Source organism: Artemia sp. Qi Xiang Cuo, chromosome 14 (genome assembly GCF_049724085.1).
Source record: "Artemia sp. Qi Xiang Cuo chromosome 14, ASM4972408v1, whole genome shotgun sequence".
Lineage (NCBI taxonomy): Eukaryota > Metazoa > Arthropoda > Branchiopoda > Anostraca > Artemiidae > Artemia > Artemia sp. Qi Xiang Cuo.
Window position 1 is genome coordinate 13,272,449 of NC_142807.1, and position 27,827 is coordinate 13,300,275.

Sequence of the window (27,827 nt, forward strand, 5' to 3'; positions counted from 1 at the left end):
TAAAATAGTTCTTCTGCTTAAAATGAAGTACAACAAAATTGTTTTCAGCTTCATAACTTTGCTCAATCCTGATTTATAAGGTTTTAAAGATATGCAAACACATTTCCAAAATTTTGAAAAAAACATTGATATGGCTTAATTCTACAGAAATAGCAGGAATTGTATTTTCAGAACTAAAGCCAGAGAAAAAGAAACTTATGACTGAAAATTAAGGTAAATTTTTTTTTTTTTTTTTTCAAAATTTCAATAGGTAGGATATTGACCTGTCATGTAGGCAAATTTCAGGACCATCAAGAGGGAGGAGTGGAGGTAGGTACTTCAAAATACCTTCCCAGGACATATTTTGGTAAATATTTACCAAATCATATTATTGACTTACAAATCAAGTAAAAATACCACTTGATGCCTTTTTTAATGCTTTTTCCAAACATAATAATCATTTTTATTGGAACTGAATTTTACCCCAACTATTATTTATACCAATTCAGTGAATATATTTGCACATTAGGGGGGTGGGGGTAAATTTTATTTCCGATGTAAATGAGAGGTAAGATTATACTTTTTCCCCACCCCCCTAATGTGAAAATATATACTCTGAAATGGTATATATAGGGGTGGGGGCTAAAATTCATTTCCAACAAAATGATTATTATATTCATAAAGAGCATAAAAAAAGGCATCAAGTAATATATTCACTTTATTTGTAACTCAATAATATGATTTGGTAAATGTTTACCCATCCCTAATAGTTTCATTTTCGTAACCTCAACCCTTTCCAAGATAGCCAAAAGTAGCTAAAGTAGAATTTTACCTTTGAAAACCTTGAAATGGTAGGAAAACGGTTTGAATATATTTGCCAGTAAAAATTTAGAGTTGGTACTGTTGACAAGGAGTCATGTTCGGAAAACAATTCTTACTAAAAAAAAATATATATATAATGATCCTAGTTAACATATTGTCTAGGGGAGAACCTTTATCATCGAGTCTTTCCTCTAAAAATCCTTCTTTTTCCAACTTAAAAGAACCTGATCTGATCTGAGAGATTTGAGTCTCCTCTTGACAGCAATGTCAGTTGAGACTTCTTTCAATATGACTAATTTTCTTCCTTCTCAGCACAACGCCATTAGCTGCAAATACTTTCAATACAGCAATAATTAATACAACTCAGCTTCAATCTAAAAAAGAACAGACAATCTTCCTTTATAGCAGGATTTTTTTTCTTTTCTTTTTTTTTTAACACAGACATATATCATTGCTAAAACCATCAATCAAACCTATTATGCACACAAGATCAATCCCTTTTTCAACACTGACAATACAGCAATTACATTACTATCAGCATCAGATAAATCTTTTTCTCTACCACTTTCCTGTATAAACTTAATAAACAGGTCTGTCATCCTATACTTCAAAAGATCATCATCAATCAAAATTTCTAATGCAAATGCTACTGAAAATTCTCCTAAATTTTCCTCTGCACAAATTCATCCTTTCTTTTCTCAAATTTTCATACTCCTTACATTCAACAACATAATGGAAAATACTTTCTATCTCACTACAATTATCACACTGAGGACTATCAGTTTTGCCTATGATAAACAACCTATGCTTAATACCTACATGGGTCGACCGAAAACGGAACATTAAACAACCATATTTTCTTTTTAATCTACAATAATTTTTCATATCAAAGCCAGGCTTCTTTTTCTGGGTAAGAGCTATATTACTACTATTATCCCTCATTTCCTCAAAATGTTTTTGGTAAATCTTTCTAACCATCTCTCTAATCTGTTTATATGTTTCTGTAGGGGGTTTAAGGGTCATATTTTTTGCTGTCAGTTTGGCATATTTGTCTGCTTTTTCATTACCCGCCACCCCCACATGGGCTGGACACCACAAAAATTGTATCACTATTTCTTTCCCAACAATCTTCAGAATTGAACTATAGCACTTATGGACCTCATCATTTTGTTTATTTGGAAAATTCTTTAGGGACTGGAGGGCAGATTTCGAGTCACTGCATATGAGGAACTTAGATTGGTTTTCATCACTTTCACTAGTTTTCCTCAATACCCATTCTAGTGCACTTTCAATTGCTTTTATTTCTGCCTCAAAAACAGTTGATTCTTTACTTAGTGACTTTGTAATCACTGTATTTAATTCTGGAACCACTGTTGAACAACCCACTCCTAAACCATTTATTTTTGAACCATCTCCATATATTTTAACATATTCTTGATACTTGCTATTCAAAACTGAGAGAAATTCATATCTCATTATTAGGGGGTTATTTTCCATTTTTTCCATGTAATCAATCTGAACCCAATCCCAGGGGGGAATTTTTTGTGGTTTTTCATAACGTAGCATTTGGGTAATAGGTACTTCTATACCTTCCTGAGTTAGTAGTTCTTCAAATTTTTCAAAAGGATTCAGACGTTTCCTTTTTCTATGGTGATTTCTAGTGTGGGTCAGACCAGGTTTAATTATCAATTTCTTAACTGGGTGATTAAAATCTGCTTTCCATAGATGGTTCATGTATACTATAAGCATTTTTTCACGTCTTGTGTTGAGTTTCTCCACTCCAGACTCACCCAGGAGAAAAGGAATTGGGGTGCTCTGGTGAGCTCCAAATGCCAATCTTAGGGCTGTATTCTGTATTGTATCAAGTTTTCTGAGAGTAGATTCTGGGGCAATGCTGTATATCAAACTCCCATAATCAATTTTAGGTCTTATGTATTTGATATAAAATTGTCTTGCTGTAACTATGTTGACATCATGCATCCCACATGAAAGCATCTTCATCAAATTCAGTTGCTTTGCACAGAATTCTTTTAGATATTTGACATGTTGACTGAATTGAAGTTTATTAACAATGTGTATTCCACTTTATAACAATTGGTTACAAACAGTTCCTCTCCAAACAGAGTAAGTTGCGGAGGTCTTATATTCCTCTTAGATGTGAACAACATAACTTTAGCTTTAGATGGTTCAAAATCAAGATCTATTCCTAGGGACCATAACTCTATTTGGTCTAATGTTTCTTAGACAACTTTTTCTGCTTCTTCCACTGTGTTTTGGACTGTCCAAGTATTATTATCATCTGCAAAGATTCCTCCTTTGCAGTTATTGTCTTCTAGAGGGATATCAAATTCTCCAACATTATAATAGTCTGGTCCAAGAACACTTCCTTGTGGAACACCTCTTTCCACCTCAATTTCCTTTGATCTTTCTTGTCCTACAGTCACAGCAATTTTTCTATCTGACAGGTAACTCAGTGTGAATTTCATCAAATATCCATTAATTTTTGCTTTAGATAAACCTTGTAGTATCTGTCTGTGAACCAAATTATCAAAAGCTCCTTTAACATCCAAGAACACTGCAATCATTACTTTGCCATTATCAAGTGCATCAATGATGTCTCTCTGCATCCTGATCAGGTTATCTACTGTATTTCTCTCTCTGCGAAAACCTGTCTGAATATCCTGCAGCAGGTTAGCTTCATCTATTGCAAATCTCAGTCTTTTCTTTACTAGCCTTTCATATATGTTACCTCCAACTGGTAGCAGAGTTATAAAACAATGATTTTCTACTTTGTATGGTTTATTTGGTTTTTTGATTATGTTAGATGTGCCATTCTTCCAAATTGTAGGGAAACTGCCCTCCTTCCATAATTTGATGATGAGCTTTAGAAGAACATCTTTAAATTTATCAGTCAACCTTTTAAAGAAAACAGGGTATATGTTGTCACCGCCAGATGAAGTCTGTGGTAGTGTCTTTAGAACAAGTTCAAATTCTGATTTTGAGAAGGGTTTGCTGTAATTTGATACTGATTGTTGCATAGAAAGTTTTCTTGCTTTAGTGAAAGTTGTTGAATGTGGGCTGGTTCCTTCAAATCTTTCTTACCTATTGTCTGGTGGAGATGACTTGCTCCTGCCTCAGCTTTTGTTTTGTTATCAGCAATCACTTGTCCTTGGTAGGTTGTTGGCCCCTGCGGATGGTGGTACAATTCTCTCCTATTCATCTTTCTTATGAAGGTATACACTTTTCCAAATGGAACCATGAAGTTGAGATTTGAAACAAAATGCTTCCAAGATTCTGCTTTAGCTTGATTTATTGTTTTTCTAAATTCTGCCTGGGCCAATATTTTCTTTTCTATAATTTTCAATTGTCAGAATCTTGTTTTAATTGTTTGAAGCTTGGTTTAGTTTCTTCTTATTTAAGCTACAGTGTTCATTCCACCATATTGGTTCATTCCTAGTCTTGTTGCCCAATGTCTTGATGGGGATAGTCTTCTTAGCCACTTCCATGAGTAGATCTTGTAATCTTTCAATTTTCTTCTCTGTAGTCATAACTGTTGCCAGTTCTTCTTCAAGACTTATCCTTGTAAGTTCTTCCTGGAAGTAATCCCAGTTAACTTTCTTCAACTTAAAGGTAGGGCATGTTGGTGGGGTTTGACTTCTTAGTGTAGATTCTTTATACTCAATTATCACTGGCTCATGATCACTGGTTAAGGTTGGTTCAGGAGTTAAACTTTAGTTGATTGATTATTGCTACTGCAGAGAATGTCAGGTCAATGGTAGAGTATACTCCTGTAATTGGGTTTCTTCTAGTTTGAAGTCCAAGTGGGGTCACTAGGCCAATGTCATCATTCTTATCCAGAGCACTTAGGATACCTATACCACTACGATTATGAGATCCACATAAACACCAGGCATCTGAATGGGCATTAAAGTCACCAGTAATAATAAAAGGCTCTTTGGCTTTAATCAGTTTTTTCACTTAATTGAAAATGTCCTCTGTTTGTGGCTCATTCCCATCGGGGTTATATATATTAACAATAACTATTGTATCCCTCTTACCCAGGAATACTCGGCAAGCTACCATCTCAATTTTAGAACTTGTGATGTCTTCAATATCTAGTTTTGGAAACATTAATGACTTTTTAATGTAAACTAATATTCCACCTCTTGACTGTTCTGCTCTATCTTTTCTTATTACTTCATAACTTCTAAGTCTCCAGGAATTCTGGGGTTGTAGCCATGTTTCTTGAAAGCATCTAACATCAATTTTTTCTTTTTCTAAATAGCACTCTAATAAGTCCTTTTTCCCTTTCAGCATAGACTGGATGTTAAAAGGTAGTAACTTTATTCTAGTTAATTTTCTAGATTCTAAATTTTTTCAATATTAATTTAAACTTTTATCAGTAAGTACATGTGATGATACAGCTTCTCTGTCCTATCTTTTGTGTCTAATTCCTTGATGTCTATCACTTCTGGCATTTAGAATACAAATAACAGTAGCTGTTGAAGGATGTTTTTTGGTTCAAGGGGGGGTTGCTCTTTCACAGCCTTCTTATTCAGTGCATCTGCATATATCCAGTATGCATTAGCTGCTCTTTTCATTAGTATGTTTTGGCCAACTGCAAATTTTTATGATTTCACGGTTTTGTTGGCGGGCTGGGCAGATACCAGATGTCGTTGAATGGCTTTTCCCACATTTAGCACAGATATACTTTTGGTATTTTCCTGACTCTTTGGTTTCTAGTTTTAAGGGACACTAATTAGAAGAGTGTTTGTTTGCACATCTCAAGCATACAGCATATGGCGACCTACACTTTTCTTGAGTGTGGCCATACTTTTGGCATTTAAAGCACTGAATAATGGGTTGGTTGTATCTCTCAATACTTCTTTTTCTTCCATATAGCCAAATAGACTGGGGTAGAGAGTTACTCTCAAATACAACACAAACACTCAGGCTATCTTCTAATTTTTTGGTCTCTCGGTTGTATCTTTTCCACCTCATTAATTCCTTAATCTCAATATTGGTTTCTACCCTGAGGTCCTTCAGCAGTTCTTCCTTTGAATAATCTAGTGCTATTTTGCTTGATTACACCATAGCTGTCCTGTCTTTTCTCTTCAGGTGCTACATCAACAACATCTAGCTTCTGAATTTTCATTAAAGTCTCCAATGCAGTTTGAGAATGAACATATACTGATAGTCTATTTCTATCATGGTTTGAGTAAAAGTCAAATTTTTCTGTTTGGAGAATTTTCTTAAGTTCTAGATTGATTGCTCTGTCTGATGGAAGTTTTACCTGCGAGGTGAAAACCACTGTTAGATTAGTCCCTGATTCACTGCTTATAAACTCACTAGCTGCCTCTATTCTGTTATTTCTAGCTCTGAATTTCTCTGGAAATCTTTCAACTATTGGAGGTTTAACAGTTTTAGAAGTTTCTTGCTCAAGAGGTGAGCCACTTCTCTTACCATTTCTTTTCAGTAAATCACTGATCCCTTCAGCCTCCATAGGACTTACAACATTTGTGATGTCCTCCTCTTCTTCCTGGGGGAGGATAATCAACTGACAACCCTGAAAATCTATTATGGACACTTACTGAGGGTACAAGTTGTAAATTTTGGGTTTGGGGTGCATGATATAAATGACCTTGATGGCTTGAATATGGCACAGGTGCATAGTAAACTGTAGGGGGACCTTGAGTATCTTGATCTGTTGAGTGAGGAAATTGTATAGGTGTTTGATGGGGCTTTCCAGAGTATACTGGAAATGGCTGGGTGTGAGGTGGTGAGTATGCTATGTGTGGTGGAGAAAAAGTCTACAATACAATCTTTTGAAATTGCCGCTAAGGATTGCCAAATAAGTTGTTCTGTAGGTAGCGTTCATCCTGGTCCTTTTTTTTACTGAGCAGTGGTGAAAACACAAAATATGCATGGAATTGAAAAGAAATGAAATAATATAAAAATTAACTTTTTTGATTCTAGGATGATCTAGCAGTTTCACAGTCAGATGATTTAAATGATTCAGATGATTAAATTATGATTTGACACTTGATTTGACAGATGGTTAAATAGAGACACTTGTGATGATAAATTTGATTTCTTATAGGCTGGTGCTAGGTAAACTTTGATTTGCATGATGAGTATCAGGTTTATATAGTTCAGCAGCCTGTAGAAATAAATTATGCAGTCCGGACCCTTTATTGGGAAAAAAAGTTTTCCAATAAAACTCGGCAAGATCTCAAGCCATATGTTTGTCCGATTTCCCGTACTTGGGAATCGCTTCACGCAATGAACACCATAGATGTTCAATATTTTGTGTGTGGGTCCCAGTCACAGGGTCCACAAAATTCAAAGAATGGTTGACGGCTATGTGCTGAAAACCTTGCATGCCTAATATATTGTATGAGCTCCAGCAATCAGATATTATAGTTGTTCCTGGGTGTATCCATTCTTTTATAATTTCTAATAGTGCGTCGGCAGTTCGGTCAGGAAGGGGTATAATACAAAAGTTTGCAGTGACTCTCTCGATTCTTCCAAACACCCACTGTCCTTCAATATAACGTCCCCTATTGTATTTTCTTTTTCCTATCTTTGCTTCATCTATTTCAACTATTTTTCCGGGACCACCCAATTTATTACTGTGTTTCTCAATAAAGTCAAGGCCACAGACAAGAGGTATGATAATACTTCTTGTCTGTGGTCAAGGCATATTTCACGACAAAACTTTGCCAATCCACAGCAGTTGCTGATGAAATACCAATTTAATCAACCATAAATTGCTGAATATGCAAAAAATCAGCATAATTTCGGTTATTTGCTGATACAATAAATTTGCATTTTCGAACCAAGTTCCTGTATTAATACTTTGAATAAGATTGCACTGTTTTTTAAGAAGTTTATGTCCAAGTCACTCCGTTCTTTTTTTTTTGACAGCGGAATGCATTTCGTGATTCAGCAAAATAGCATTCATTATGGCAATGAGGGCAAAACATTTTAGTTGGCAAAATGTTATGTTTTATTAAAAACTAATATACATCACCTTGACTCTGAAGGTATTGTCACACAAGACATATGCATTTTTGTTAAGGGCATGATTTCAAGCACAATTCACAATTTCTATAATTTCAATATGCCAATGCTTTTTAGCGTTGCCACTACGAATTTTCAAAACCTGTGAAAAAATGCCAAAAAACCTGTGATTTTCATCAAAAAACCTGTGACCACTTTTAGAGCCTGTTCAGGCATTTTTACATTCTTACTACAGTTTACATTGGTTACTCTGAAGTAGCAACACTAGAATACAAATAGCAAAGATACTTAAACCTGGGAAAATCTGCCTCTGGCCCGAAAACACGTACGGAAAATCGAGAGGCATACTACCTAGCGTTCTGTTCCCTGCATGAGTTCTCCAGGTATTTCCAACTTTGATATTAATGCTACATATAAATTACATGTATTGCTTTTCAATTTCAATAGATGACAGAAAGATGTCGCCATGAGAATGTCAACAGAGCGAAATTTTTTTATAAATACCGCCACCTATTTTAGTCGGAAAGCAAAGGACCAATCATCGAGACTCATTTTCACTTCGATAATTGCATTAGTTTTGCAAAAAATATGCGAGTCGTTGATCTTCGGTAGCTATTAAAGATATATGGGTGTGACAAGTAGACCCCGAAGCCGCGCCGAAAATTAGGGGGGTGCCGCCGAAAAAAAAAAACGGGCGTACGCCCCCCCGCTTGGCTCCGTGCACTGCCGACCCTGCTGATCGGCTAGGCGGCGGTGGCCCTACTACATCACTGGTTTTCTTTTCTCTTTTTTGCTTATCGATATCAACCTCCAAGCTTCAACCGTCATCCCAGCTAATCTGTTTCTTAAAAATAAATACTGTCATCTTGGGCTCGCCATGTATATCGGTTCGTAGGAAGGAGAAGAAGAAATTTTTCTTGAAACAAAAATTCTACCTTCCACTTTAAAAGTCTGTTCATTTTTCTTTCTGATTTTTCGGATGAAAAGAGGTAGGTAAAAGAGCATTAGGCAATTCAGGATGTTGTCATAGGCAGCGCAATCGAGATGTCTAAGTAAAGAACAATGTTGGCAAAATGTATTATTTTTTTTGTTTTTTGTTTTTTTTTTCCATACCAGGGCAATTCGTATCGAAGGAGCTGTCGTAGAAACTTCAAAAAGGGCTCATTTGATTGGAAATTGGAATAACTAGTACCCTTTTTAATAGTCGAAAGTGATTGGAAGGCAGCTAACACCCCTTCCACGCCCACCCTTTCCCCAAACACATCCAATCAAAATTTTAAGATAGCCATTTTGTTCAGAGTAACTGATTTCCAGAGAGAAAATATGTTTTTTGAGGAGGTTACTCCCCCAAAACACTTAGGGCAAGGGTTTCGCAGTTATGCCCTGGAGGTATATAAGAACGATGTTGGCAAAATTTATAATTTATTATTTTTTCCTTTAGAACAGGGCACTTCATATCAAAGAAGTTTTCTTAGAAACTTTGAAAAGGGCTCATTCAGTTAGAGATTGGATTGGCTTGTTCCCTTTTTAATAGTCAAAAATTATTGTAAGACAACTAGCATCCCATCCACGCCCACCATTTACCGAAATACCCACAGTCAAAATTTTGAGATAGCCATTTTGTTTAACGTAATTGAAAGTTCTAGAAATTAGGTCTTAGAGGATGACAACCACCCTCACAGCCCTTAGGGTAAGGGTTTTAATTTATGCCCTGGGGGCATATAAGGTGTTTATAGAAAGTGTTGTCGAATAAAATCAAAAAGGGCTCATTGGATTGGAAATTGAAAAGCCTAGCGCCCTTTTTAATAATCGAAAGTGATTGGAAGGCTTGATATTTTTATAGTAGAGATCGATATGGGTATAATGTATCATTTTTTTGTTGTTGTTGTTGTTTAGACCAGGGCACTTCGTATCAAAGAAGTTGTCGTAGGAACTTCGAAAAGGGCTCATTCGATTGAAAATAGAAAGGGCCGATGTCCTTTTTAATAGTCGGAAGTGATTGGAGGGAAACTAATCCCACGGCCACCCTCCAAATTGCCGTTATGTTTAAAAATTAATTGTTGCCTTTAGATTCAATCAAAATGCACTGTGTTTATGCTAATTCCCAATAAGGCATCTCAGCAGTATCCCAAGAGCGACTGAGGGTATTATGTTCAAACTTTCAGCGCTTCTTCTGCTCTTAAAATTTGACCAAATCAAAATAGTGTAAGTGTATCCAAGCTATCAAAGAAAGTAAACAAATTTTTTTTTGCAAATTTTATCAAGTTTTCCATTTCAGGTCAACTAGAGGAGGTATGAAACTAAATTAAACACTATTATTTGTGTCCAGATTTTTACAATGGGTCTATGTTGTTAAATTTGGCTGAAAATTGTTTTCCAACATACAAATAGCAGGCCAAACTATAAATTCTTACAAAATAGAAAAGATTTAAAGTATGATTTTCTTTTTCCCTGAAAAGACTATGTCAATATAAAACGAACAGAAATTAATTAAAAAAACTGTTTCCAAAAAATAAGTTTTTACAAAAGAAAAGTAAAGAACTCCATTAAACCAAAAATGAGCAAAATTAAAGTCAAATAATCTACCAAGCGTGAAACTACCACAAATCAGCATCGATAAATAAATGAAACCCAAAACGAACAGAAATTACAATAAATAACCAAGTCAAACTCAAAACGATCAGAAATTAACATAAGTTGGGCTCAAAGCCCTTATGCCTTCCCAAGGCCAGAACATAATTTGTACTTCACAGATAAAAATACAAATGAATATGCATTGTCAGTTTAACATGCATATACTGATATTTAGTAATCAAAATGTTAATATTATTTGATTTATTAAAATTATAAAAGCAAAAACATTTATATTTTTTCAGTAAAGTGCAAATCATGTTATGGCCTTGGTAAGGCATATGGGTTTTGAGCCCAACTTATGTTAATTTCTGCTCGTTTTGAGTTTGACTCAGTTATTTATTTTTATTTTTTTCGTTTTGGGTTTCATTTATTTATCGATGCTGATTTGCGGTAGTTTCCCGCTTGGTAGATTATCTAGAGCTAGTATAGAAATATATCTATAGAAATGAATTACATTTTTTTTGCACAGTTAGCGGAGCACACTGAAGTTGAAGTAGCCTTAAACTTTGACTTGAAACGTTATATATTGACCACTTCTTTCAGAAAAGAATTTCGGAGGGTTATTCCATATTGATAAGAAAAGAGGGTAAAGTTGCAGTTTAGTTCCTCCTGTAGTGTAGGGCGCAGGAGCCCTATGGTGAAGGTGTAGGTTTGTTCTCCCTTATAAAACAACTTAGTTCAGCAGATAAAAAGAAGAAGCCCATTTGCGGTATTCTGTGGGACCCCAAGGTCCAATACTAGAGTAGTAATCAACCTTAGACTTTGCGCGAAGCTATAGCAATTTCTATGTTATTCTGAGCCTTGTATACACCTTTTCAAAGAGATTCAGAGCTCCCTCACATGGCCTTCTGGATTTGCGCGAAGCTATAGCAATTTCTATGTTATTTTGAGCCTTGTATACACCTTTTCAAAGAGATTCAGAGCTCCCTCACATTGCGTTATACTATGTACCCTCTTGTACTAGTTAGGGCTTTGCATAACGTGTTATGAAGGACAAGTTGTTCTGACGCAATTTACATGGACCAGATTTCTAATTCATATATTTTTTGATAACTTGATAGGTGATTTGAATAAAAGGAATTCAAATATTTTGTCTATGAAATAGAAGCTAACTCAATTTGCGAAAAAGGTATTCCATTTACACAACTCTGATCTGATTGAATCATCGCCCGACAATGAGATATAATCAATGCTAAGCCTTTTGTTATTGCGAGAGGGTTACCCAATTTACATCTTAGTGTTAACTGACATAGTTCCAAATACGAACATTTTGAAAAGCAGACAAAAAAATCGGACACTATAATCGGAATTATTTGAATAACATTTAAAAAGGGGTAATGAGATATATGATCTGTATAATACACAAGTGATGTTTGATAAGTATTGCCAATTTAAAATAGGATCTAACGTTCCCTTCATTCCCCCATTTCTGAAGGCAGGGAGGGGAGGGGTCAATTTTGGAGGCCCGAAGGAGTTGTTAACTCAGGTAATTTGTTACTACTCTCAAGATCATAAAACAAGTCCTTCGGGGTTGACAGTTTTAGGGTTGTAAGTTTTACTCCAGGGGCATATGAGGTTTTTATGGAAGGGTGGCTGTATAAACTTTAGAGGAGGCAGAAAAAAATTTTCAATGTTCCTTTAGTAGCTACGCAATTAGGCTAAAAATTAAGATATTTATGAGGAGTTTCAACTAGCTATCGTTAAGTTTGCTAAAGACCAGCTATTTTCTTGTAAAAAACACACAAAATCAGAAAAAATGTTCAAAGTTCCTTTAGTACCTTCGCAATTAGGCTAAAAATGAAGATATTTATTCAGAGTTTCAACTAGCTATGGGTAAGTTTGCTAAAGACCAGCTATTTTCTTGCGAAAACACACAAAATCAGAAAAAATGTTCAATGTTGTTTTAGTACCTACTCAATTAGGCTAAAAATGAAGATATTTATGTAGAGTTTCAACTAGCTATGGCTAAGTTTGCTAAAGACCAGCTATTTTCTTGCAAAAAAACACACAAAATCAGAAAAAATGTTCAATTTTCCTTTAGTACCTTTGCAATTAGGCTAAAAATGAAGATATTTATGCAGAGTTTCAAGTAGCTATGGCTAAGTTTGCTAAAGACCAGCTATTTTCTTGCGACAACACACAAAATCAGGAAAAATTTTCAATGTTGCTTTAGCACCTACGCAATTAGGATCAAATATAAGATATATATGTAGATTTCCAACTAGCTCTAGCTAAGTTTGCTAAAGACAAGCCATTTTCTTGCGAAAACACACACAATCTGAAAAAATGATCAATGTTCACTTAGTACCTACGCAATTAGGCTAAAAAAGGAAGATATTTATGCAGAGTTTCAACTAGCTATGGCTAAGTTTGCTAAAGACCAGCTATTTTCTTGCGAAAACACACAAAATCAGAAAAAAATGTTCAATGTTCCTTTAGTACCTACGCAATTAGGCTAAAAATGAAGATATTTATGCAGAGTCTCAACTAGCTCTGGCTAAGTTTGCTAAAGACCAGCTATTTTCTTGCAGAAAACACACAAAATCAGAAAAAATGTTCAATGTTCCTTTAGTATCTTCGCAATTAGGCTAAAAATGAAGATATTTATGCAGAGTTTCAACTAGCTATGGCTAAGTTTGCTAAAGACCAGCTATTTTCTTGCGAAAACACAGAAAATCAGAAAAAATGTTCAATGTTCCTTTAGTACCTACGCAATTAGGCTAAAAATGAAGATATTTATGCAGAGTTTCAACTAGCTATGGATAAGTTTGCTAAAGACCAGCTATTTTTTTGCGAAAAACACACAAAATCAGAAAAAATGTTCAATGTTCCTTTAGTACCTTTGCAATTAGGCTAAAAATGAAGATATTTATGCAGAGTTTCAAGTAGCTATCGCTAAGTTTGCTAAAGACCAGCTTTTTTCTTGCGAAAACACACAAAATCAGAAAAAATGTTCAATTTTCCTTTAGTACCTACGCAATTAGGCTAAAAATGAAGATATTTATGTAGAGTTTCAACTAGCTACGGCTAAGTTTGCTAAAGACCAGTTATTTTCTCGCGAAAACACGCAAAATCAGAAAAAATGTTCAATGTTCCTTTAGTACCTACGCAATTAGGCTGAAAAATGAAGATATTTATGCAGAGTTTCAACTAGCTATGGCTAAGTTTGCTAAAGACCAGCTATTTTCTTGCGAAAACACACAAAATCAGAAAAAAATGTTCAATGTTACTTTAGAACCTACGCAATTAGGCTAAAAATGAAGATATTTATGCAGAGTTTCAACTAGCTCTGGCTAAGTTTGCTAAAGAATAGCTATTTTCTTGAAAAAACACACAAAATCAGAAAAAATATTCAATGTTCCTTTAGTACCTACGCAATTAGGCTAAAAATGAAGATATTTATGCAGAGTTTCAACTAGCTATGGCTAAGTTTGCTAAAGACAAGCTATTTTCTTGCTAAAAAACACAAAATCAGAAAAAATGTTCAATGTTCCTTTAGTATCTTTGCAATTAGGATAAAAATGAAGATATTTATGCAGAGTTTCAACTAGCTATGGCTAACTTTGCTTGAGACATGAACCTTTTCCATTAAAATAGCTCTTAATAGAAATGTTTCAGCGTGAACTCCTATTTTTCAGACGAAATTATAGAAAATATCTTCAATACATAATTCTCTGATTATAATGTATATTTTCAGTCAGAAAAGCGTGGTTTTGGTCCAAAAATGAACCATTTCCATTGAAATAGCTCTTAATAGAACTTTTTAAGCGTGAACTCCTATTTTTTTTATCAAATTCGTTTGGAGAAAGAGGGTATTGGGGGAGGCGACAACTGCTCTCAATCAATTTTGACTCTTAAAGAGGAACTAGAACTTTAAATTTCGAATTAAAAGAGCCTCCTCTAAAGTTTATACAGCCACCCTTCCATAAAAACCTCATATGCCCCTGGAGTAAAACTTACAACCCTAAAACTGTCAACCCCGAAGGCCTTGTTGTATGATCTTGAGAGTAGTAACAAATTACCTGAGTTAACAACTCCTTCGGGCCTCCAAAATTGACCCCTCCCCTCCCTACCTTCAGAAATGGGGGAACGAAGGGAACGTTAGATCCTATTTTAAATTGGCAATACTTATCAAACATCACTTGTGTATTATACAGATCATATATCTCATTACCCCTTTTTAAATGTTAATCAAATAATTCTGATTATAGTGTCCGATTTATTTGTCTGCTTTTCAAAATGTTCGTATTTGGAACTCTGTCAGTTAACATGAAGATGTAAATTGGGTAACCCTCTCGCAATAACAAAAGGCTTAGCAGTGATTATATCTCATTGTCGGGCGATGATTCAATCAGATCAGAGTTGTGTAAATGGAATACCTTTTTCGCAAATTGAGTTAGCTTCTATTTCATAGACAAAATATTTGAATTCCTTTTATTCAAATCACCTATCAAGTTATCAAAAAATATATGAATTAGAAATCTGGTCCATGTAAATTGCGTCAGGAAAACTTGTCCTTCATAACACGTTATGCAAAGCCCTAACTAGTACAAGATGGAACATAGTATAACGCAATGTGAGGGAGCTCTGAATCTCTTTGAAAAGGTGTATACAAGCCTCAGAATAACATAGAAATTGCTATAGCTTCGCGCAAATCCAGAAGACCATGTGAGGGAGCTCTGAATCTTTTTGAAAAGGTGTATACAAGGCTCAGAATAACATAGAAATTGCTATAGCTTCGCACAAAGTATAAGGTTGATTACTACTTAATAGCATCACATTCCACATGTGGCAGTTTATATTCATCAAGTTCTGGCTGCACCAGCCACGGGTGCCCCAGCTAAACAGTTTTTTAACGCGACAGGATTAATAGTGACTGCAAAAAGATAAATTGTTCCAGGCAGTGTAACAAAATTCACTTTTGTTACATCAATTGTAACTGAAGTGATGTAACCGCTGATTTGTAATTGTTGGTTTTGTTAAGCCATGGTATCCGATTTGTATACAGTGTTTTTTCAATGTTGTTATTTGTTTTTTGTTTTTTTAACTTCCTTTAAAAACATAGGTTTCCCTGGGTCTAGTGGCTAAAAATGAGAATTATACTTGGTCTGATCGACGGTGAACATAAACACTTTCCGCACGGCCCAAAAAATTTTTGTTTTGTCATATTGTTCTTGTATGTTTTTAGCCAACCATTTAAAAATCCTTACTAAAATCGAGGTTGAACGTGCTTGGTGAAGTGGAATTTTTATTATTATTTTTAATTAGAAAAATCGGCGTGCCGTGGCGCGCCGCCAAAAAATTTCGGCGTGCCTGGCGGCGCGCCGCCGCCGATACTGAATCACACATTTGCCGCCGTCATTTTGGCGCGGCGCAGCTTCGGGGACTACTGACAAGGTCCGAACGGCTGCAGTAACGAAGTATCTATTTTGACCTAAGATGACCTACATGGTCTTAAACTTGAAAATTAAATTGTTCAATCTACATGGAAAAACGTATAATCCCCTCTGCACGGTTTTCCGCATTATGAAATTGCACCTAAAGTTCAGACACATAGGATTTTCATTACAGACCATGTGCAAACCTGACAGAAATCTTAATTCCCAGACTAGAAATCTATTCGCAACACCAGGCAGGAACTATCAATTTTTTGGTTCTTGCATTTTGTTGCAAATTCTGTAAGTTTCACCCCATAGCACCACTAATGATGTAAGGAGATAGAATGGCAAATTACGTTGCTTAGATAGAAGTTCGCAAAATAATGGAAGGTAAAATAAAAAGATGTAGTTTGTTGCAAAACAACTATGTAAAGTTCAGTCTTCATTAACAGATTCCGGAATCTAGAACAAAAGACGTCGATCATATTAACCACTCAGCCAACTGGTTAGTCAAGTGGTTAATTTTTTTTAATAATTCCTCTATCTTGCACTTTTCTGAACAATTAGAAGTAGCCCTGAGCTACTTAAGGCAATTGTAGAGCTGATTTATCTAGGGAAAAAGTCTTCACTGCATTTTTGTTTAATCGAAGTTAAAATCATGCAGTGTTCCTAAATTTTGAGCATTTTCAAACCTGACGGACTAGAAATTTGCTTTAAAGAATTGTATTTAACTAACTAACACAAAGCAAAACTTCTTCAAGAAGTAAAATAAGTTGGTAGATCATAAAAAAAGAAAAGGGGCATTCGCACGTTAATTTTGCCAAGGTCTAAAGCAATCACTAGAAATCAAACTTGGTTACCCACATACATCTCTATACAACTCAGGTTATGATATTAGAGTTTTCAAAAGGGCAACAGGGGAATGAATTTCACGTTCTCACACATCATATTTTCAAAGCACTCCACCTGTTTTCTTAGAAACCACGCTAAATTTTGATGATCCGAGTAAAATTTCTGGCAACTTCTAATCTAAAGCAATAGGTACTGAAAATTAGCCAGCCACGTTTGTCTTGCACACAAGGTTTAAACTAGACCACTTGCATATGATTCTCAAGCAAATGCTGCGACGTTTTCGAATGAAGAAAAAACAATTATTACTACTGCGGTTCTTCAGGTCTTGGCAAACAAGATTGGCATTAAAACACAAAAATTTGATTGGTTGATATAATGATATTGATTGATAAATCATAACTGATCCGAGTCATAATTGGTTGATTTGATTGGTTGATATAATGATGTTGGTTGATAAGTCACAACTGATCCAAGTCATGGTATTATAAATTTCACCTGTAGCTTAAACCCTGCAAAAGAGACAGATACTATCAACAGTGACCTAATGCTAGGTTCAGATGTATAAAATTTTCCTTGGAGATTGAAAGGAAATCCTTAGAGGCTGAAGGGAAATCTGTTCGAATGTAAAGATATATTTTTCTCTAATTTCTATTTCGAATCTTAAAGCAAGAATTTTGAAAAGCTAAAACATGTCCTCAGGCAATGCGGATTCTGGACCAAAACAATTAAATCAACTTACGCTGCATTTTTTAGGTCTGTTCTAGTTGCCAGGCTTTTCTCAGATATTTCTCTAATATTAATAATAACTTATAACCCATGTCATACACATAGTTTTGAGTAAGACAAGGAAAAAAAAAAGAAAAAATGAAGTAAAATAAACTACAATGAAATTAACCGAACAAACGGACCAAAGGATGATGAGGCGAAAAACGACAAAAAGATGAATCCAAAAGCCTTCCTTGCAGCACAGCCAACTTTGCTGTTATATCGAGAACTTCAAACTTATGAATTATTTTACCACTACGATGCCAAGAGGGGGGGGGATGGGAGATAAAGTAGAATTTACAATATCTGAAATAAAAAGACCGGATATGTTTAGTGTCTTTCTTCTTTAAAAGGGGAAAGACCAGAAAGGTAAAGGACAGAATGATCACAAAATGTAGAATATAGCCTATCCACTTCTCGTCTGTTATACTTCCCTCGATTGGAAGCAATCTTAGAAAACCCAATTTGAATTTACTTTTTAACATCACAAACAGTGTACTGGTGAAGCCTAGAAATTGATTTAGTATCAGTGATACCCAACCATCGAAAAACAGTTATTTGAGCAGAATTTTAAGCCATATCAATGTTACAAGTTATATCATGGGAAGATGTTTTTGAAATACCTATTACCCATTGAAATTTTGACAAAACAACATTTTACCTTACTTTTCAGTTACCAGTTTCTTTTTCTCTGGCTTTAATTTCTGAAAATGCAATTTCAGTTATTTGAGCAGAATTTAAAGCCATATCAATGTTTTATTTCCAAAATTTAGGAAATGTATTTGCAAATATTTAAAACCTTATATTTTAGGATTGAGCAAAGTTTTGAAGCTGAAAACAATTTTGTTGTACTTCATTTAAACAGAAGATCTATTTTGCAAGGTTCCATTGCTATGACTCCCAGATTATTAAAGGTCATTCAAAGTTTTTGAAATCCCGCTTACCATTCATCCAATTCCCCCTTACATACTCTAAAATCCGGTTGATAATTTGAAATTTGAAAAGTCTTATTTTCCACAGGGGCATTTTTTTTTGGGGGGGGGGGGGGGAGGGTTATGTGAGGGTATTCCCACTGGAGGGGGATTTTCTGGCGAGTATTTGCCAAGAACCACAAATTTGATGATACAAGTCTTATTAAAATCTTTGACTTTTAGGGGTTTTTTCCCCCTTTTAAGAAACTCAGACAAATTTTTTAGACAGGCAAATTATATACCAGATTTTAGAGTATGATTCCGGTGCAACACGTTGCAACAAAATGGTCAGCTTAGATTAATATAAGCAGGGGCACCGCGATAAGGCTGCTGACCACCATCCCTGCCCTCCCCCTGCTATCAAATCTCCTTGCAGCTAACCTTTCCACCCTCGAAAGAAAATTTTTATATAAGTTCCAGCATTTTTTACATATTTTAAATCGTGGATGTAAAAAAGAAAAGCAAACTTTTTCAACATTATAGGATTAAGCTATTTGAATATGTTTTACGTGGTTACCAAACGCAAAATGTTAAGGGGTTTCCAAAAAAAAATAAACAAAATGAAAATAGATTATTTGGTACTTGTGCATTATAAATAACCCACCGCTATAGACTGTACAAGGAAACCAGACAAACGGGTATTTGTTAGACAAATGGATTGCAAAGCGTGATTTCTTATTGTGTTTACAATATTTAAACTGTTGTTTTTTGGGGTTTAGGGAGGGAAAAAGGTATCTAGCTTAGGTTATGTATTTAATATATGCTATGGTTTACCCCCCCCCCCCCAGCCACCCCTAATGTGCAAATTTATAGCCCAAATTTTTTTCTAAACTATTACATTTTCATTCTATTTTATTTTATTTCATTAGCAGTAACGAAACTCAACTTCTTTCGTGTATAGTGGTGGGTTATTTTTAATGCACAAATACTGATTATTCTATAGTTAAATATGTACTTCCTCCCCCTTTTTCTCCCTCCCTATTTACACTTCAATAACGTCTCGTAGCTTCAAGAGTGAACATTGCTACACTAAACTATTTGTAAAAAAACATTTGAATTGCTTTAAGAACAAATAGGGTTATATACCGTAAATTGCCAAATTTTCTGTTACAACGTTTTAAAAATTAATTAGTAAATAATACCCATAAAAAACAAATTAGTTGGGATCATAAAACCCCGATATATGTTTCATGAAATGGTGCATTCTCGAGGAGATTAAATATTTTTTTAAAATAGTGTTCGGCCAGATATCCTTCCATATGTTCTTCTCTTCTGCCATATTTGGGTATATTGTCTCGAACTTCATGCCTGTGTCTTTCAATGTTTTGTGTGTGAGCACCTGTTGCAGGGTCAACAAAATTTATGCTGTGGTTGACGTGTAAATGCTGATAGCCCTGGCTAGCCAGGCAATCGTAGGCCCTCCAACAGTCACTGATAATTGTTATCCCTGGCAGGATTCGGTTTTGGATAATTCCCAATAATGTGCAACACGTTGCAACAAAATGGTCAGCTTAGATTAGTATAAGCAGGGTCACTGCGATAAGGCTGCTGACCACCGCCCCTGCCCTCCCCCTCCCCCTGCTATCAAATCTCCTTGCAGCTAACCTTTCCACCCTAGAAAGAAAATTTTTATATAAGTTCCAGCATTTTTTACATATTTTAAATCGTGGATGTAAAAAAGAAAAGCAAAATTTTTCAACATTATAGGATTAAGCTATTTGAATATGTTTTATGTGGTTACCAAACTCAAAATATTAAGGGGTTTCCAAAAAAAAAATAAACAAAATAAAAATAGATTATTTGGTACTTGTGCATTATAAATAACCCACCGCTATAGACTGTAGAAGGAAACCAGACAAACGGGTATTTGTTAGACAAATGGATTGCAAAGCGTGATTTCTTATTGCGTTTACAATATTTAAACTGTTGTTTTTTGGGTTTAGGGAGGGAAAAAGGTACCTAGTTTAGGTTATGTATTGAATATATGCTATGGTTTACCCCCCCCCCACCCCCTAATGTGCAAACTTTATAGCCCAAATTTGTTTCTAAACTATTATATTTTCATTCTATTTTATTTTATTTCATTAGCAGTAACCAAACTTAACTTCTTTCGTGTATAGTGGTGGGTTATTTTTAATGCACAAATACTGATTGTTCTATAGTTAAATATGTACTTCCTCCCCCTCTTTCCCCCTCCCTATTTAAACTTCAATAACGTCTCGTAGCTTCAAGAGTGAACATTGCTACACTAAACTATTTGGAAAAAAAACATTTGAATTGATTCAAGAACAAATAGGGTTAGATACCGTATATTGCCAAATTTTCTGTTACAACGTTTTAAAAATTAATTAGTAAATAATACCCATAAAAAAAAAATTAGTTGGGGCCATAAAGCTCCAATATGTTTCATGAAAAAAGTCAAAGATTTTAATAAATTCCATACCATCAGATTTGTGGTTCTTGGGGAATACCCGCCGGAAAATCCCCCGGAAAATACCTCTACACGGAAAATCCCCCTCCCGCTCCCCCCCAAAAAAAAATACCCCCCGTGGAAAATAAGGCTTTTCAAATTTCAAGTTATTAACCAGATTTTAGAGTATGAAGGGGGAATGGGATGAATGATAAGGGGGATTTCAAAAACTTTGAATGACCTTAAAAAATCTGTGAGTTATAGCAATGGAACCTTGCAAAATAGATATTGTGTTTAAATGAAGTACAAGAAAATTGTTTTCAGCTTCAAAACTTTGCTCAATCCCAACTTATAAGGTTTTAAATATATGCAAATACATTTCCTAAGTTTTGTAAATTAAACATTGATATGGCTTAAAATTCTGCTCAAATAACTGAAATTGCATTTTCAGAACTAAAGCCAGAGAAAAAGAAACTGATAACTGAAAATTAAGGTAAAATGTTGTTTTGTCAAAATTTCAATGGGTAATGGGTATTTCAAAAATATCTTCCCATGACATAACTTGTAACATTGATATGGCTTAAAATTCTGCTCAAATAACTGAAAGTGCGTTTTCAGAACTAAAGCCAGACAAAAAGAAACTGATAACTGAAAATTAAGGTAAAATATAGTTTTGTCAAAATTTCAATGGGTAATGGGTATTTCAAAAACATCTTCCCGTGACATAGCTTTTCCTCTAAAGTTGATTCTGATGTTTGTAGCGCTCTATGTCTTAGCGCTTTAGAAATATTAAAAAAAAACTTCTAAAGTAAAGTTTTGAGTTTGGAGCAAAGAAAGATTTTAAAAACATCTTCCCATGACAAAAATTGTCCTCTAAAGTCGATTCTGATGTTTCTAGCGCTCTATGTCTTAGTGCTTTACAAATATTTAAAAAAGCTTCTAAAGTAGAATTTTGGAAAATTTTGAGTTTTGGGGGAAGGGGGATTTCAAAAACATCTTCCCGTAATATAATTTGTCCTTTGAAGTCGATTTTGATATTTGTAGCGCTCTATCCATTAGTGCTTTAGAAATATTTAAAAAGCTTCTAAAGTAGAATTTCGGAAAATGTTGAGTTTGGGGCAAAGGGGGATTTCAAAAACATCTTCCCATGACACAACTTGTCCTCTAAAGTCGAATCTGATGTTTGTAGTGCTATGTGTCTTACCTAGACCCCAGCACCATGCCGGCGCATCAACCAAACTCCGCCAACAAGAGGCTCGGTTGACCGCCGCTGAAGTGTCGCGGCGCCGCCGGAACAGGCGGCGGTGTTTGGTTGACTTTGAATTAATTTTGCGGCAATTCTTTATTGCGTCAACAACAAAGTCGAAGCTTTTCTGTTCTCATGTGGTTTAAGTATTTCAATTTTACTGATTAGAAATCAACCAGGGCTTACACTATTCCCAAATTTTCGGGATTTCCCCAAAAATCTATGTGCCATCCCAAAAAAAATTTGGTTCCCCAAATCCCTGAAAATCATCCAATCATGTTGCCACCCCTAGTGACTTATCACTAGTGACTATCCCTGCCAAATATTACTTTCTATACCATAATTCTTCACTACTCTCTTGTACGTTACTTTTCATCACTTGTGTTACTTTGCATATAAACCAGACAGATATAATTGTAATATACACGGTTCTTCATATGCTCACAAAAGTATTGTCTTTATGAGATTACGTAATAAAAACAAGTTTTTTTTTTTTAACTGAAAGTAAGGACCAACATTAAAACTTAAAACGAACAGCAATTATACCGTATATGAAAGGGACTGTCCCCTCCTCCACGCCATGCTCTTTACGTTACTTTAGCATAAAGAGCTAGGGGTTGAGGAGGGGAGAGCCCCTTTCATATACGGAATAAATATTGTTCATTTTCACTTTTAACGTTGCTCCTTACTTTCAATTAATAAAACTTGTTTTTTATTTAATTTCTGAACGTTATTGAACTAATGCTGGTTCGATTTTGGCTCACAGTGCATGAAAAATTAAAATACAATTGGCGTATTAGTTTTGGCAGATTTATTCCGGTTATGAAGGGTCACCCCTCCTCAATACCTTGCTCTTTACACTAAAGATGTTAGCGCTTTTAAAAAAGCTTCCTATTTTAATTAAACAGCCCCTGTGTTTAAATTTTAGTAAACAGTCAAACTTTAGCGTAAAGAATAAGGTATTGAAGAGGGGCAACCCTTCATATATGGCATAATTTCTGTTTTTTTTTTCAAATAATGCTGCTAAATCTGGCTCACCCTCTATGAAATATACCCATCCCCCTCATGCAACTCCTTGGAAATTTCATCTAACATAAAGTGCACCTCCCCCCGTCAAATTCCCTCCAGATAATTCTTTCCTTGCTGTGAATCCCACCCTCTCTGTAAAATTACTTGTGGACGATTCACCCTGAAAAATTCTCCTTAGGATTTTTTATTGGAATAAGACTTTAATCTATTTATTGGTTTCTTGGCCACTGCAGAAATGCCCCCTTCGTGGAAATTATTGCCCAGAAAACAAAACGCACATAAAAAAGCCCGCGGAACATCTCCATATAAAAAATTTGGCAAAGAGAATGTAAAACAATTAAAAAGAATTTCATATAGTAATTCTGTCAATACCCCCCAGTGTAACATTTCTCCCATCTGAAATTTCCCTCCCGAAGGAAAATTCTCCCCCTAGAAATCCACCCCAAGCACAACCTCCCCCCTGGCTAAGGTGCATCATTGCACTTTTAAACGTTTTATGGAGAGTCCGTAACTACAGGATGTCTATGCTAGTGTTTCAATAAACTCAACAGAAACTTTATGAGTGCATGGACCTATAAAAATAAAAACATCTTCTCATAACATAATATGTCCTCTTAAAACAAGTTGGATTTTTCTACTGGTCTATCTCTTGTCAAATTCTTTCTCTAATTAACAAAATTTAAATGGCTTATCAACACAGAGTTGTCTTCTACTCCAAGGCACCTGCGTGCTGCACTTAAAGGGGTTATGATAAGCGAAGTTGTGACATCACAAATGGGTTCCATAAGGGATGTCAGCTAGATATAAGTTTAAAGGGATAACTGTTAAATGAAAATAGGATTTTGGAATATATTTTAATGAACAAGGTTAAAAGCTGCAGTTGTGTAAGGTAAGCAGTCATTTATAATTAAGATAGCAATATAGGATGAAATGTGAGCTAAAACAACTAGTAATGTGCAGTAATTTACCATTATATAGAGGGAGGGGAGAGTGGAGGTATGTACTTCAAGGTACCTTCCCGGGACATACCTTAGCATGTAGATCCATCCCTGAAAGTTTCATTTTCCTAACCCAACCCCTTTCCAAGATAGCCAAAAGTAACTAAAGTTGAATTTTGCCGACATTTATTCCTTACTTATTTCTTCTTCTTCTTCTAATTCACAGCAGGCGGGGTATTCAGTTGATACTATTTAGCCCTTTTCTTTTTGCTTCACTCTGTGGGCAACAGAGCTACTGGCTTGGTTGTCTCTTACTTATTAGATATTCTCAGATATCTTTCAGTAGATCTTTCGACTCAAGGAGTTCAAATATAAGATGATAGATATCAATTTCTGTGTGCAGGTATAATTGGATAGGCTCTTGGCTGATAGTGAGATTTTGTGGTGTTTGAAGAATTTTAACAGTTTACAAAACAAGGTGTGTTGTGCAGACGTCAGCATATTACACTCAAATAGGAAATGGTCAAATGTCTTGAACAAGGTGGAATCTTGAGAATCTTCTTCTTCTATTTAACAGCAGGCGGGCTTTTCAGTAATACTATTTAGCCCTTTTCATTTTGCTTCACTCTGTGGGATACAGAGCTACTGGCTTGATTGCCTCATGATTATTAGATATTTTCAGATATCTTTCAGTAGATCTTTAGACTCTAGGAGTCTAAGAGTTGAGAAAACTTTGGCTGGAATAATTTCTTCTTGTTCTTCTATTTCACAGCAGGCAGGCTTTTCAGTCGATACTATTTAGCCCTTTTCCTTTTGCTTCACTCTGTGGGATTCAGAGCTACTGGCTTGGTTGTCTCTTATTTGTTAGATATTCTCAGATATCTTTCAGTAGATCTTTCGACTCAAGGAGTTCAAATATAAGGTAATAGATGTCGATTTCTATGCTCTGTGTGCAGGTATAGTTGGCTAGGCTTTTGGCTGATACTAAGATTTTGTGGTGTTTGAAGCAATTTAACAGTTTACAAAGCAAGGTATGTTGTGCAGACGTCAGCATATTACATTCAAATAGGCAGTGGTCAATTTTTTCATTACTGATGTTACAATACCTGCAGAGAGGGGACAGGGGAACTGAACCACTTGAATCAGGAAACTGGTACGAGAAGGCAAGAAAATTTAGTCCATTTGTTCCAGAACGAATTCTATGATAAATTTTAGAAAAATATTTATTGAAGAATGGGGAAAGGATAGGATTATTTTTATTAAACATACTATCTGATAGTCTCCATCAATAAATATCTCTAATGGGGATTGGTCTCCCACTTGGCTGATCGATATTTATAGCATCTCTTGCTATATCATCAACCTGATGATTACCACCTATACCAGAATGGCTAGGAATATACTGAAGATAAGTTCTTATGCCACTTGAAGCAAGATTATCTGTAATACTCAGACAATGATAAGTGTCAATATCCAACTTATACTGAGAAGCTGAAGACAGCAACTCAAGGCTTGATAAAGAGTCGGAATAAACTATAATATTATTAGAATTAGCAATCAGAGGTTGGTTTTCCATAAGGTGTTCTAATGCCATGATTATGGCATTTAACTCTGCAGACATTATAAATACATTATTATACAATCTCACACCCATTACAATTTTCAGGTGAGGAAGGAAGGCACCACTTGCTACCTTCTCATTCATTTTGGACCCATCAACAAAGATTTGGGAATGGTTTTTATAAGTAATTGTATTAAGTTCAGCAAATTTTTTCTGGACAAAAGCGATAGGGGTTAAATCTTTAGTCCACTTTGAGAAATCAGTATTTATTATGGGGATTGACCAATTCCATGGAGGGGATTGGGAGAAAGTAGGTGCAATAGACTTTGCGGGTACAGGGAACTTCTTCTGAATATTGGCATACTCATCTTTAATGCCTCTATACATGGCTGGATTTCTTAACCAATTATTTAGAGTGTATGAGCTATTTGATTCAATTTTTGTAAGATGTTTTATAAAGAGAAAGCTACGTCTCTCCCTTATTGTTGTTAATCCACTCTCCATAAGCAGAAACTTGGTGCTTGTGGGTTTCCTAAGACCAAATATGAGACGTATTATATCATTTTGTATTGTTTCAATTTTTGCATCTGGATCTTTGCACATGCACCATAGACGATGAATCCATAGTCAATATGGGGTCTTATATGTGATTTATAAAACTGGAGTAAGGTTTTCTCCTTACATCCCCAGGGCGTGGAAAGAAGTCTTTTTAGTATACTTGTTTTTCTATAGCATTTTTTTATTGTGTTTGAAATGTGGAGGTGGAAATTAAGTTTTTGGTCAAGCATGAGACCTAGGTAATTAATATGATTATCTTCTGGAATAGTTGTTCCATTTAGAGTTAGTCTTGCATTAACATGGTTTCACTTTCGGTGAAATTGGATTATTTTTGACTTGGTGGGTTCAATGGGTAAATCTGAATATTGAGAAAAATTTTCAAATTGGAAAAGTGGCTTTTGCAGCTTTGACTGTGCAAAGGTGTTGCCAGATGACCATAGCACCAGATCATCAGCATATTGTAGATTCGTGTGGGGGAGGTTCATGTCCCAGAGATATAGGGCAAAGAGGAGGCAGCTGAGGACTGCTCCCTGAGGAAGGCTTTTGGTTATTGTCTTTTGAGATGATGAGGCTGAACCTACACAAACAATGAAACTTTGCAGTTCTATGAACGATTTTATAAAAGATACTAGCTTGGGGGTAGTCCATGGTTTGCAAGTTTATTTAAGAGGATTCGGTGGTTCACATTGTCATATGCCCCTTCAAAATCTAGGAAAGCTGCGACTAGGACATTATTTTTTGAGAATGATTCATTTATTGCATTTTTTAAAAATATGAAAGCATCTGTTGAGGAGTGGTGTTTCCAGAAACCAGTTTGAGTGTGAGGGATCATATTATTTTTTTCAACAAACCAGAGGAGTCGATATTAGATCATTTTCTCCATTATTTTCCCCATCACAGGAGTTTTCATTATGGGTCTATAAGACTCAAGGTTATTTTTGGGTTTATTTTTCTTTAGGATTGGCAAGAGGGACGAACATTTCCGGATATTGGGGAACGTAAATGAAGCCAAAGCATGATTATAACAATTTAGAAGTTCCTGTTTGTATGAAGGGATGAGATTCTTTATCCATGTAGGGTGTATATTGTCATAGCTGCCGCTAGTCTTGGTCCTAATATGATGTATTGCATTATTCATTTCCTGGATTGAAAACGGACTGGTTACATACTCGGATCCTGGGCAAGGTTGGTAACTAGGGTTCATAGGAATTAGGGATGTTTTGCTGCAATTATTTGATGTTAGCTTATTAACAAAAAGAATGGCAAATAGCTTAGCTTTTTCATTATCATTGTCATAATGGGTATTATTATGTATAAGCGCATACAGGAGTGTGTTGGGGGAAGTCTTTTTCCCATAGATGTGGCTTATAACTTTATGTATAATTGGCTCATGTGTTTCTCTGGAGAGATTATTTGCAAAATTATTTCAGTAGTTATATTTGGCATTTATTATAGTCCTTTTAGATTAGATTCGCCTTGTAATTTTTTTAGATATGTAGTAGGTGATTGTTTTTTTAGGAATGTTCTCCTAGCATGCCTTGTTTGTTCTCCATTTATTTTGGCACTCATTTGTCCACCCTGCTTTGGGAATGTGTTTAGGGAATATTTTCCTGGGTGTTGTCCTGGGGATAGTACATGATTAGCTGTATTTATTAGTAAAG

The 27,827-nt window shown here is 35.3% G+C and overlaps 1 long non-coding RNA gene across 1 annotated transcript in view; it reads left to right on the plus strand.

Moving 5' to 3' along the window:
- Positions 1-27,827, plus strand: part of LOC148944159 (uncharacterized) — a 132,834-nt gene that overhangs the window by 6,294 nt on the left and 98,713 nt on the right. The gene's annotated exons all lie outside the window — the stretch shown is intronic.